This window comes from Pygocentrus nattereri, chromosome 3, assembly GCF_015220715.1.
Source record: "Pygocentrus nattereri isolate fPygNat1 chromosome 3, fPygNat1.pri, whole genome shotgun sequence".
Lineage (NCBI taxonomy): Eukaryota > Metazoa > Chordata > Actinopteri > Characiformes > Serrasalmidae > Pygocentrus > Pygocentrus nattereri.
The window spans coordinates 31,701,898-31,716,597 of NC_051213.1; positions in this window are offsets into that span (position 1 = coordinate 31,701,898).

Sequence of the window (14,700 nt, forward strand, 5' to 3'; positions counted from 1 at the left end):
TGTGGTGTTTACTCTGCGGTGGTAGAGGTGACACAAACATTTTAAACAAAAATACAGTCATCACTAACAATGTTATAATGCAGTATGAATGTTTTTTTAAAGGTGGAAAATGGAAACCTAGTATCTGCATTGCCGTGTTTATACTTGCCACTTTTCTTTTAGGCCAGTGGTTCCCAAACTGGCCCTCATGGACACCCAGATGGTCTACATTTACATGCATTTAAAATGTGAGCTTGCACATATTACTCAGTCTATTTCCTGCTGCTTTCTGTGCCATCAAAACCCTGTACAAAATGCACTCCTCCAATGTTTTCTCACAAGACACAGCTGGTTTAAAACCTGTGTGTTCAAAGCTGTGAGTTAAGAGCAGGATGCTGTGGCATGTTGGTGATATCAAAAAAACGTAGCATATTTACAACCTTGTAATATAATGGTCATTTCACATAAGTAGTCCAATAAAATGCCATCTGCCTGTTCAGACTATACCGCTGTGCGAACATTAAAAATGATCTTCCTGCATAATATTAAAGTAAATGTAAGCTAAATCAGGACACTGTAAAATGGTCATTTACTTATTAAATAAATATATGAAATATAGTATATTAAATAGTATACTAAGTCACCCATAAAATCCATATGTGAATTTTTTTTTGTGGGATTATTGGCTGCCTAGCACAACTTATCTAAATGGTGCATCTGTATTGTCTTTGAAAACACAAATATAGGACTTGGATTGAATTGAGGGTCAAACTGCCTAGTGCCTTTAGTAAAGTCTAGCAATCAAAAATATCCAGGCAACAGTGAACATAAAAAAATGGGAGAGCAGCTACAGGACAGCAAATAAAACACTGAAAAGACACTGCATGGATTATGAATTCAAAAAGGATAGATGTGTTGTGGGGCAGAAATGTTTCCACTTCATAGAGGTCTTAAAATATGTTAAGATAAAAGGTGGGTAATAATGAAATGTACTCTATTGCCAAAAGTATTCGCTCATCTGGCTTCACACGTGTAGGAAATTGAGTGAGATCCCATTCTTCATAGGGTTTAATATGATGTCGGCCCACCCTTTGCAGCTATAACAGCTTCAACTCTTCTGGGAAGGCTTTCCACAAGGTTTAGGAATGTTCAGTGAGCTCCTGAGAGTGACCCATTCTTTCACTAATGTTTGTAGAAGCAGTCTGCAGGCCTAGGTGCTTAGTTTTATACATCTGTGACCATGGAAGTGATTGGACTGCATCCAGTGATTTGAATGGGTGAGTGAATACTTTTGGAAATATAGTGCATGTAAATGTGGAAGGCCTAGCTGCTTTCCTCAAAGTATCCTTGGGTAGCCACTGTGGTAAACATGGAGAGTGTGTTCAAAATGATAGTATCTCTATCATTTCACTACGGTAGTTGTTCAGCGACGCTCTTTTTCTATCTCAGCAACTTCTTACAAATCGCAGAAGCAGAACTTTTGTCCTCTGCTTCGTGATGAACGTGCATTTCTTAAAAGCAGCTCAAACTGGGCTGCTGATATCTGAGCTATATACAATAACACTAAGCTTCAGCTCTTCAAAAGAGGGAGTTAAACTCTGCACGCTGCTTTTGCATTTCTACAAGTAGGAAACTGGATGACATCCTTTGCCTTTTTTATGAGGATGTTCTTTTGTCCATTTCAAAATAAAATTCCAGTGTGTTTAGCGTGTATAGTTTTGGCAGACAGTTATGCCCTGTTCTTATGTTAATTTTATGTAAATCTTGGTAAATATTATTTTTAATTTTGGTAAAGGACAGCATACAAAAGACTATACAAACCCCTACATGAGCATTTCATGACAACTGACAAAATGACAAACACTAACATTTAAAAAGGCTTACTCAGTTGTCATAAGGCCACTTTTATCAGTTTCGGTGTCCTTGCTCTTCAGGATGTTTTATGGTAACTGATGCTTGTTGGGAAAAGCCTTTATTAATGGTAATATAGGTTTATGTCAGTGGTCATGAAAGGCTTATGTAGGTGTCATGTAGCCTTATGAACACTACCCTTCAGTAAAGTGTTTTCCATTTCCTCAAACAGGTAATCATCAACCTGTAGCATTGTGCAATTTACAAGTAACCCTCCCAGTTTACCATGTAAAATGCAGTGCGTGTGATTGTAAATCCACTTTGACCTGCTTTTAAACAAAAGACAAGATATGTGATTTATGTTATGTTGGTTCCTGCATCATCTTTTAGAAAACTTGGCATAGGGTCAATTTATGACTAAGAACGATGTTAAATGTTCAAAAAAAAACAAGTAAGTGATGTAGCCATGCTTGCTTATAAAAGGAGCATCCAGGAAAAGTCTAGTCCTTTTATGAGCATGGATGGTTTGAGGTTCACCACCTTGCCAAAAAATAGCTCAGCTGTTAAACAACATTTTTCAATAAGCGATTTCAAGGACTGTAGGTATATCACGCTTTACAATGCATAATACTACCAAAAGATTCAGGGAATCCAGAGAAATCAGAAAAATTCTTTGCATAAAAAGCAAAGCAAGAAAATGCGATTGAATGCCTGTGACCTTCAGTCCTTCATATGGCACTGCTTTAAAAACCAGCATGCTCCTCTGATGGACATCATTCACATGGGCTTGGGAATACGCGTAAAACTTATCAATAAACGATGTCCGTTGTTGCATTCAGTAAACGCAAGTTAAGACTGTGCTGTGCACAGTGGAAGTCATGTCAATAACACTACCAACCTCTCTGGACTTAAGCTCATGTGGAAGTGACTGATGCTCAGTAGAGACATGTATTGTGATCTGATGAGTCAGCTTTTCAAATTGTTGGGCGGGGGAGGTATTAGTGGTTAACTTGCACATCTGTGTAGGCACCATTAATGCAGAAAGACTGTTCAGCATTAATTCAGATATTTTGAGTAGAAGTATTGAGCTAAGTAAATATACAGTTGTATGCAAAACTCTGGGTGCCAAAATTCCGAATTATGTTTGTTGTTTCTCTAAGTGGAAATAAGTTAACACATCCTCTACAGAGAACCCATTTTAATACACAAACTGTTCCTTTGCTGGATTTACTGTATTAAGAAAAAAGGTAGCTTGTGCAAAAGTTCTAGCACATTTGCTACAGTTTGATTAATTTTCCAGCATATTAAATGGACACGCTAAAATTAGCAGGAAAATGCCATATTTGTTAACACATCTGGAGAAGATGTGTTAACTTTTCACTTAGAAAATGAACAAAACCTGTAACTTGACAAGGGATGTTCAAATTTCAAAGATTGTATGAAGGAGTCTGTATAAGGAGTAGCACATTTTTATGTATGTGAAGTCTTGGCGTAAGACGGCATTTACAGTGTTTTAGGTATCTCAATGTCCTAAGCTAAGAAATATCATTAAGTATGTGTAACGTGTAACAATTTCATTTTGGTGAAGTGTAAGAAAAGAGACAAAGGAATTAGCCTTGAGTATTAGTTGAAGAGATGAGTTTTTCAATGCCTCCAGAACATAGGGAGTGTCTGAGCTGTCTGGATCAATGTGGAAAGCTTATTCTACTGCTGAAGGGCCAGCATGGCTAAGCAGGGGGGCTCTTGCCTTATGAGTATGGTTTGTTGACATGTAAAGGGCTGCTAGGCATAGCAAATTTAAGGTTGAGAGCTTTCGTTTTTATCCCACTGAGACTGTTTCAACAGAGTCATTAGAAACCTAAGACATATTGCTCTAATATTCCAGCTGGCAGTGGACGGTGTGAGCTTACCTACACAGTCAGCACCTGTAATATGAAATTGAAGCTTCTGAGCATAGATCTTGATGCAAATGAAGACATTGTAAATGAAATTTCCCTGAGTAGAAGAGGCTTTAGATGGCTCTACCCCCCACTTGGAATTATATGCATAACCCCTGCTGGACTGGCCACGAAGAGGGCTAGTTTCTCATGTCATGGTGCACTAGGCATTGCTCAGAGAATTTTAAATTCACTTTTTTCCAAGGGCTTGTGCTCAGTGTGGCTGATCTGTGAAGCATCCAGAAATCCTTTTTTTCTTCAATTTTAGTCTTTTATTCTTGCCACTGTTAACAGGTCTCAAGAGCTTTGTTCTTACTCCATATGCAGACTACAATGCAAAGGATTTAATGTTCATATGGAAAATGAAAGGGATGCATTGTACATTTTTTTATTTGCATTTTTTTTTCTCAAATCTATCAATGTTGACTTTAGAAGACAATATTAATTGATAGGTTTGACAAAATCTATAAGAAATTGACACCACCCAAAGTGCCTGATGTACCCATACCACTGCACCACGCTGCTCACAAACTCCCAGGATTTCTTTTACTGCTCAACGCCTTCAGATCTTCCAGAGCTGAAAGCGATGATGCTACCCTTTAAACTGCTTTAGGTGTAGTCACAGTGCAGGAAGGTCATTTGTGGGAAAAGACTGCTTTATAGACTCTATTTGAGCTCTTAAATAAGCTGCTCGGAAACTGGAACATTGATAACGACAAGCTCTCTAAAATAGCTAGCAAATACTTTCTAATTATAGGTAAACTCTGGCAGCCGTGACGTTAATATATTCCTGTGAAATGAAACAATAATGCTTTTTCAGAGCAGACTGATGATACAGACTGAAACTGCGATTCCATTAGTCTGTGATAGTAATCATTACAAGCTTTAGCACTAGAACATGAGAGCAAATGTAACTTAGCGGCTGTCATTCGGTTGCAGCTACAAGCTGAAGGCATGAAGCCTCGAACACTGTGTCAAAGATTTAATATTTGCAATTCCTTCCTCTTAAAAGTAGTGCATTCTAAGTTACAGATGCAGCTATTAAACTGTCACAATATCAGGTTCAGCTCAGCTTTTTATAAATTCAATTTAAATTTCACGTGTATTTTGTTACATTATAACAGCTCGTCTTGTTTGTTGTTCTCTTTAGTCTAATTCCTGTTTGTTTAGTTGATTTTCGTCACAATGACCTACTGAAAAGCTTGCTTAGGAGCAACAACATGCACTGACCAAGTGGGCTGCAAATCAAAAATGATCTTATAAAAGTCTTCTAATGTATGTACTTTCTGTTTCTGTGTGTGTTAAAACAGAAAATTAGCAGCAGCATAAAGTGTAAACAGTGTGGGGGAGAAAAATTTTCAACTAATCAAATTAAGCGTTGCATAAATTACGACATTAGCTGCACAAAAATATCAAACTTCTTCAGATCCTTCACACTGATTAGGTCTTTAACTGCAGTTGGATCCAGTTAATGCAAACTTTATAAATACAGGCATCTTCCAGCTTGTTCCAGTGATTAGAAAAGTACAATGAGCTGATCTCTCAGCTTTGCTTATGTGCCTGAAAGCCTTTTGGATGACTTTCCAGCTGCAGGTTCAAGTTTTTAGTGGTTAATCCCCATTGACAAATTTAGTCCAAGACTGCAGTCTGAGTCCATGAAATTGGCACTTAAACCAGCCAATATTAAAAAAGCTGCAGCATGTCCCTGGGTGGAGGGGCCTCATATGGACCATAAATAAGGAGGTAACGAGACCTAACAGAGCAGGCAAGTTCTTTTAAATTCAAAATCAAAAAAGTCTTTGAAAATGCATCCAAAGCATAAGATTAGCAGAGCAGCTTTGAGGAGGGAATGATCTAGTGACAGTCTGCGCTGCCAGGTGCTCCCAGTACAGAAACAGTGTGTGAAATGCTTCAGCTTGCATTTAAAATTTGTACAGAGGCAGCTTGTTAAATTAGAATTGTCATTGTTTCTTGCTGTAGATACATACATATTGATCCTGAAGAGAATGTATTCATTTTATTTCCCTTGCTTGTTTTTATATAAAGGAAAACTGAATTGTCTTCCCTTTTTAAAATGAGCACTTGATAAGCTACTAAAAAGCTCAATTTGAGTTCATTTATATATGTAAATGTTATGAAAAATAAAACATTTACATTTATCTGTCTTCTCAGTCCTAGCAGTTTAGCCTTGCCTATTCACACTGAACTTACAAGGAGTGTTTTAGCCTGAACCGTTTTTAAATGTAGCATCATACAAGACAGCCAATGACAAGAGGGTTTACTTACATACGCTGTGTGGCCAAAAGTATGGGGACACATGAGCTTGTTGGACATTCCTTTCCAAAACTTTAGGCATTGATGTGGCATTGGCTCTCATTGCAGCTATAGCAGCTCTACTTCTCTGGGAAGGTTTTCCACAAGGTTTTGAAGCATGTCTTTGGGAATTTGTGCCCATTCGGTTGAAAGAGCATGATGTTGGACAGGGAGACCTGGCTAACAATCAACGTTTCAGTTCATCCCAAAGATGTTCACTGGAGTTGAGGTTAGGGCTATGTTCCTCCCCTGAAGTTCCTCCACATCAAACTCGTCAAACCGTGTCTTTATGGAGCTCACTTTGTGCACAGGGGCACAGTCATGTTGGAACAGGAAAGGATCTTTGCTAAATTGATGCCACAAAGCTGGAATAATTTAAGTGTCTAAAATGCTTTTGTATTCCTTCACTGCAGCTAATGGGCTGAACCCAAACCCTGAAAAACGGCCCTATTAAAAACAGACCTATTATCCCTCCTCCATCAGACTTTACTGTTGACACTACGCAGTAGGGTAGGTAAGGTAGCATCTGTCAAATCCACATTCATCCATCAGACTGCTAGATACTGAAGCATGATTCATCACTCCATACTCCAACGCATGTCCAAAGCTCCAGAGTCCAGCTGCAGTGTTCTTTACAGCACTTCAGCCAATGCTTGGCAATGTGCATATCGCCCATGGAAACCCATTTCATGACAATCCCAAGGTTCAGTTCCTGTGCAGATGTTGCATTTAGAGGTAGTTAGAAACAGTTAGTGAGTGATGCAACAGAGGACAGGTGCTTCAACGCTTAGTGGCCCCAATCTGTGACTTTGCATGGTCTACCGTTTTGTGGCTGAGCTGTTGCTGATTTTAGACACTTCCCTTTCACAATAGCAGCACTTACATTTGACCAAAGTAGAAACTTCACAAGCTGTCTTGTGTTTTTGTGTGTTTAAAGCCACTGAGCTTTTCAGCACATCCCATTCTACTGCCAGTGTTTGTCTATGGAGATTGCATGGCTCTATGCTTGATTTTATACACCTGTTAGGGTATAAAATTAATGTGGTTGAAACACCTGAACTCAATAATTAGGAGAGGTGTCCACATACTTTTATTTGAGTTATTTTAGTCAGGTACAGTGACAAAAAGTGTGTTTAATTCTTAGGGATAAAGAGAGGTTGGAAAAAACATGTAAAAGTCAGTTACAGTTGTTTTTGGTGCATGAATCCGCACACAAAAAAGAAATAATACAAGAAGAATGTCGGATCTGGGGCCTTTAACTTGCTTATTACAACATGTTTTACTTGTATATGCTTGACCATGTTCAAATACAGAAAGTGGTTTACTTTCACTCAAGTATTTTTTGAGATTTTGAGACAGTGTTCATACTTTCATCAAAGTAAAATTTCTCTGTACTTTTTCCACCCCAGCAAGTCATGGCCGTGCAACATTTAGAGCTTAAAAGAGAACTGCCTACGCCTTCAGTATCCACAGTATCTTATAAAAAATGATCTTGCCAACAGCCTGTTTTCCAACTAGCCCAGAGCACTAAAGATTGGTTGAAATTTCTTCAGCATGGCGGAAAAGAAGGTTTCAGGTTGTGACATCATCCTGGAGTGGAGTTGAATGAGCAGATATTTGCCACTATTCTTTAATATCCTGGATCAGGCAGCAGGATCAGGGCCATGCTGAGTGGATGGAGGCTGGCGGTGCTCAGCTGCCATTGGACATAACATTTTTTTAAGAATCTGTCCAGCAACTATCTTTTTGTGCTGTCATATGACTTATTGATAAAAATTGCGTAAGACTTTAAAACATTACAATATTTTTAAAAGATCTACATTCTTAAGTAGAAGTACCAAAAAGGATTCTTTGGAGTGAGGCCAAAGAGCCACTTTTGCTTCCCTAAAGAACATTTTATTGCATGGTTCTTTTAACTGTTTTGTAAATGAGATGTGCGAACGAGAAGAACCTTTTGAAACTTTAAAGAACCTCTAAATAATGTAAAAGTTGTATACCAGTTCGTGTTTTTTCATAGAACAGTACAAGAACCCTTTGGCCATAGAAGAACCATTTTGCTTCTAAAACCAGATGCAGGTGTGAAGAACCTTTTAAAGGTTCAAAGAACTTTCGCATATTTAAGGGTTCTTCCTCAAAGCTTTATATTAAGTAGAGATTATTAACTTTAAAATGGTTTCTCACAGTTATATGTCTCATGTAGAGAAACCATATGGACCATAAGTCGCTATTTAATGGCATCATGTAGAACTTTTGACACCTTAAATTTTATTAAAACTCCTTCCAAAGAAAGAAATCTGTTTGCAGTGATTTTAATATATTTTGTAAATATGATATGAGCTACTGGTGTGACTCAGTCTTCTTTCAGCTACACGTTCTTCACAGTCAGAGGTTGTGTTGATTCCAGAGGTTTCCAAAAGTGCAGGCAGGCCTCAAAAGCACCCATATGGGAAAAATTACATGAACATATATTTTTTAGATATTTGAAACACATTCTAAACACTATGGTTTATGGTCTGATTTGCTATCCTGTTTATATGAAATACATTCTGTGTGAGTGCTGTCTTACTGCATATATACACAGTTAATGCCAAGTCAGTACCATTCATTCAGCTCTTTTATATTTATATCAGTAACGCTTGTTAAAACAATTGCAATACATACATTTGACATAATGTAATAACAAATGTAAATAAATACATTTTGGCCATTTTCATGCATTGCATAAGTATTTGTTAAATACCTTTGGAATATATTCTTTCCCACATAAGCATATTCACCACATCTGAGTAGATGAACTGAGAATGTCCTGCAGCGTCCTTCCTTCCTCCTTTTTTCATGAAAGCTGCAAGGACTGAATTAATAGCAGTAGTATGTTGAAGGACAGTGTTCTGCTCTAGTCTTGAGTTTGTAGGTAAGAGCGCCAATGCAGAAGGTTAAGATGTTGCCAATTGTTCAATCATAACAAAATGTGCTTTGTGTGTGTCCTTGTAGAAGCTGATTGCTGTACAAATGCCTTGTGTGGGTCTGACTAAAAGAGGTCCTTCGTGCTCAGGGCACTTTTAGAGCGAAATGTTTCGATCCTGCGGTCTTTTGTCTTTTTCTTTTTTTTTTTTTTTGCCTGTGTGTGTGCTTATTAGGAGGGCTTCTTTTGTTGGTAAACTGCTGAATTGTACAGCAGTGCTGTGTCTGCGAATGCCTCAAATCTTCATAAATATTCCTCCAGTGCCAGTGAAGCGAGGCCCCATCTGGACGGGCTTGGGTTAGTGCACTCCCCAGCACCACATCAAAGCCACACGCAGCCCCTCCTGAAGAATAAGAGGAAATCTGGAACAAAGTCCACTTCCCTCCACAGCCCAGCCGCACACGGCCTGAGTGCCACTTTGTTTTCTAGCTGCACAGAAAGCGACTGGAGCGACTGTGGGCTTTTGGTTATGGAACCCCTCCTTACCTTTAATGTGGTTTCTGCTTTTTGAATGTGCTTAAAGACCGAAGTGTTTTGGACACTGGCAAACAAACACTGCTGGTGATTTCTAGCAGCACGCTCGCGAAGCCTCGTCTGTTTTTGTGAAAAGAATATACAAACATCCAATTCAGTGTATGCATGATGGAGAAATCTAATCCACCGACACCTGCAACCACTCATTCCCGTTTGATGTTATAGATGAGCCCTGGTAACAGAGAAACTCTCATTAGTATACGGCTTATTTTCACTCTGTAGGGGATATCAAACAGTATTGGAAGCCCACCGTATACCAGAAATGTTTGCACAGGCCGGAAGACTCGCAGTAGGGTAAGAATGTGCATAATGAATTGGAGATGCCAAGCTTAATTTCAGCCTATAGCCTACGAGGCGCATACTGGGGAAAGGGCTTAAGTACAAAAAAGTAGTAGATAGTCATGAGCTTCACTTTGGCATAAATACATGGAAAAACAGCTTGACCTTCCATGTAATGTCAAATCTGCATCTCGTACTGCAGTCTCAGATCTCTGGCTAGTCTAATTCTCCTCCAGCTCGGTAAAGCCCTTCATCCATGCTTTTGTATTTCTGCAGTCTACAAAGTCACTCTGATCCTAATCAGTAGTCTTAGCTGCTCCACGGGCTTTTTTAACAAGGATTTTTTCCTCTGTTTGCCCTGAGGATTAGCAACTGGGGTTACGCAGCTACAACAAAGCTAACACCTGAGATCTGAATCAGATGCCTTGGAATTTGGGGGAAGAAAAGAAATACATTTCTGTGTTTCTGTGTCCTTTGTCATTTGTCATTGCGTAAATTGGAGGTTTGTCCTTGCAGCAGTATGTACTCCATGCAGGATTTCCTCCATTAGAAGGAAAAAAGAGGGTGATTTTATCAAAGCATCTCGTTGCCTTCTGGCATTGTTTTGGAGGATATTCCTCATAGCTGCTTGCTAAGGAGGCAGCCAATAATCATAGTCTCACGGCTGTTATTGCACTAGCTGTTTTTTTTTAGCCTGTATGAGAGGAAAGGGCCGTCCAGAGTGGCCATTGTTTGATGCCGTTGTTTGAAGTGTGGAATTACAGGAAGGAGAATGGAATTGCAGCTTCTTGACACCCTGAGGCAAGCACAAAGGTGTGTGCGAGCATGCAAATGCACATATATGAGTAAGAGAGTATGTTACTCTTAGCTCAAACCCACTGAGCTGTGTAGATTTTTCATGTGTAGGTTTTTGCCTCTTGCTCGACTGAGTATGAATACTGCAGTGGCTCATAACATTCAGTGGAACGCCTCACTGCCGTGGGAAGCTTCTCTACTCCTTTTGGGGGCTCAGATTGATGTTGAAGTACTGATACTTCCACTCGTTTCCTTTTCAGAACCAATCCTAACATGAAAACATTGTGCTTTCTTTAAGCATTAAACTGAACATCTGTCTTTTAATGAAAGAACACGTGTCTTTGATGCTGAAAAAGTGAAAACAAAAAAATGAATGTAGCCAGTGTGTAAGATCTACTTTTTCATCCACCCTTCCCTTCTGCTTCTCTCACTCACAGACACAGGCAACACTCTCAAAAAAGAGTAGTAATGATAATGAACAGTTCTACATAGAACCATGAACACTCAAAGAACGATTTGCATGCTTTAATGATTCTTCACATTGTGGATGTACAGATTGATGAAGAATGTGCTGTATATGGTGCTTTATAGTAGCTTTTTGGAAATGGTTCTATATAGCACCTAAAAGGTTCTGCTACTGTAACAAGCTTGACATAACAGTAGTAGAACATATATAGTATCGCTAAATAGAAGCATTTAAAAAAGGTCTTATATAGAACTATATACAACACATTCTCCATCGGCCTGAAAGGTTTTGATTTTTTAGTATCAGGGATATCACCTTTTTTCAGTATTCATTATTTGCCTTTGTTATGGCTTTCATTCTTTTTGGGAGCCTTGCAGGGATATTTTTCGAAGTTCAGTCTTTGAAGTTGGTTGCATTTTCTGCTTCTCACTGTCCAAGTAATCTCTAACTCAATCGCAAACTTTACTCCAAATCTCAGTCTAGCTTTGGTATTCTTCTGTAAATTTGCTTTTTCTCTATTTCCTTTTCTCAGTAAGCTCTTCTCTACAGCTATACATCCTTTCAGACTCATAGTTTTGAGTTGTCTTCTCACAGTGGAAGATGGACAGAAACACCTGTGGATTTTTTCAGATCTGACGTAAGAGTGGAGCTTGATTTTCTCTTCTCTCTCAAGATTAAACTTTAAGTACTGATTGTCTGATGGGACAGTTTTAGGGGTCTACCAGGTCTTGCACGGTTGTCAGGAGTCCCATCTTCTCTATCATTTCATATTTTTTGAACTCTTGTTTTTGACTCCCACTGTAGAAATCATGCAAATTGCCCCTTTATGTGTGCAACAAATACTATTATCAGGATACTAGCCTTGGTATCATTTGATATTAAACCAAAATGAAAATGTGTGGCATCGCACGTCTCTAGCCTTCTTCTGTCTTAGAAAGTCTCTGCGAAGCCAACATCTGGAGGGATGTGTCGCGCACACACATCGGCGTCTGTTCACGTCTTCCACTTCTCCACTGTAGCTGTCAGTGCAGCATATGCCCGACATTGCTTGCAGATGTTTTAACAACTGAGATTTGAAAGCCGCCTTTACCATCTTCTCCCTGTTTTGCTTTGTCAGTTTGGCAGGACAAAAAGAACACCAAAAAAAGAAGAAGGAAAGAAAGAAGGGAATTGCTCTGCATGGTAATCAGCTGAATGTGACAGGATTTGTAAAACCTAAAACAGCACCAAGATCAATGCTTCCGTTTTTAATAGAGAGTTTTTAATAGAGAGATCTGATTAGGGCTCCGAAAGGGGTCTGTGAGCCGTACAGAAAAAAAATGCATGTCTTTGATGAAGTTCCACAATTTGAGCTTTGCTCCTGATTCCTTTTTCCCCTTCTTCTTCAATGCATTTTTCGCAATATTGTGACTGTGTGCACTCCCTACTTGTTGGAGCACCCAGCTAATTATCCATTCTGGCCTAATAGCAGATGCGGTCTTTAGTTTTGGCTCATACATTTATTCAAAATTTCTCCAAAGATCCTCTAGTTCTCCCTGTTTTCAAAAAAGTGTCATGTTCAGGAACCTATAGTAGCTTTCCACCCATAGCGAGGCCTGTAGAATTCAACTGAATTGATTCAGGTTGCCTTTCATCCTTTGGTATGCTGTGTCGTGGGGGGTCAGCTAAGTCGTCTCAGTAGGTCCATGCAACCTTTAACCCCGGCTAGCTGTCATGACTGGTGACAAAGGCCCACAGGATTTCACCTTTAATCTACTAGTAGATCCCCTCTGTGTGCAAGAGGGACCCCATTGAGGACAAAACAGGATTGCTGCTCTTTTCATCTCCCCTCTGCTCTCTCTCTGTCGTTTGCTCCTTTTCGTGAGTGTAGTTTTAAGCAGCCGCCAAAGTAGGAGTGAGGATTTCTTTTCCTGCAGTCGTCCTATTAGAGTGTGTAGATTGGCATGATGTGAACTGAAGCAATATAAATAATGGTGAGTCAATATTAGCACTTGAAAAGTGCCTTGCCAAATTGGCCACACGTTCAGGCCGTTTAGCGACTTTTTGACAGGAAACGTCGGGGCAAGATGATTAAAACCCACGTTCGCTTTGGTTTCCCAACATCAGCATCAGGCTTCCGAGGCCTTTATAGACCAGCCTGTTTATTTACATTCTCCAAAGTTCATTTGCGAGCATTTGAGCTTCTGAAGAGCTACGAAATGCTTGCATGTTTTCCTTACACATCACAAATGCCCTCAGCAAGTATATTTTGGTCTTGTTAAATATGCTTTGGTTCCCAGATGGGTTGGCGGGCGAGCACTAGGCTTTGCGAGCAGGCTGGCAGACGCCCAGGCCAGCGCAGGGGAATGGCCGTCTGTGCAAACCCGCTCACCTGGGTGAGAGCTGCCAGCACTGAAGGAGCATTTAGGACAAGCCTGCATCACTGAGCCCTGCAGCGCCGGAAGAGATGGGAGGGCAAAAGATGAACTGGCATGTATGTGGTGCAGTGCCATGCAATTTGTCAACGTGGAAATGAGCGTGGAAATGTGTGAGTCATTTCCTTTGCAAAGTTTCTTCAGAGACATAAAAGGACCAAAATAAATGTGCGCTTGTAGTTCATTCATCTTGCTTGGTCCCTCACTATGTACAAATCCACGTCCATGCTCAGCCTACACTGTAAAATATAATAATTGCACTAACCTAACTTTTTTTTTTGGTTTACTTCATGAAATTGTTACTAATTACTCATACAGATCTAGAAACACATACTACTTCTTGTATAATACCTAGTTAAGATCAGTTCATTTGGACAAGCTGTACAGACTGAGGAGTCTTGTGCCTAAAAAAGCTGCTAATTTACTCTTATTTTTCTCATTTCTGAATATAATTCTCTTTGCAGAGTATTACTTCTCTGTTATGTTATTCTCACCATGACGGCGTTTGTTTATCAGTTCAATCCTTTGCCATGAAGGCTAATGGAAGGGCAAATATGTGTTAAGCTATTAAGACTCCTTAGAAATGAGTGTTTCTAGTCTTATCTAAGCCATTTATTCATTACTGTACAAAACAGTGTGTTTAATATGGTGAAATTGTTTCAATTGGTGCCAATACATTACACAAAATTAACTATCTGAGTCTAGTCAATCAAAATAAGTCAAGCGTAAGCAGAACCTGAAAAAGTTCAGGGCTACCAGCTCAATGGAAAACATTTCTAATTATCGGGCTGTTTTAGTTCATCTTACTTGCTGCAGACGTGTGAATCACTGAAAATTGGTAAGTAACTGTAACTCAAGTATATAGTTATTTAAGCCTGGACCTGTCAAGCAATTAATTGTTTTGAGGCATTAAATTTGCTTGATGTTTCTGAGTAAAGTCAGCTAATTTAAGATGACAGTGCGTGCAGCTCTGGCTTTTTCAGTTGTGGTCCGGTTCAGTACCAAGCGCCTTAATGCAAGTTGTATTTGTCTTCTTTGATGAGTGTAAATGGTGGATGTGTTTGGCTCCAGGCCCACACAGACTACAGTGCACTTGACACATGAACATAAATCTCAGCTCATTTAAAAATGTGGAGAAGGTGGTTGAGGTGTGAGGAAATTTCTCACCCA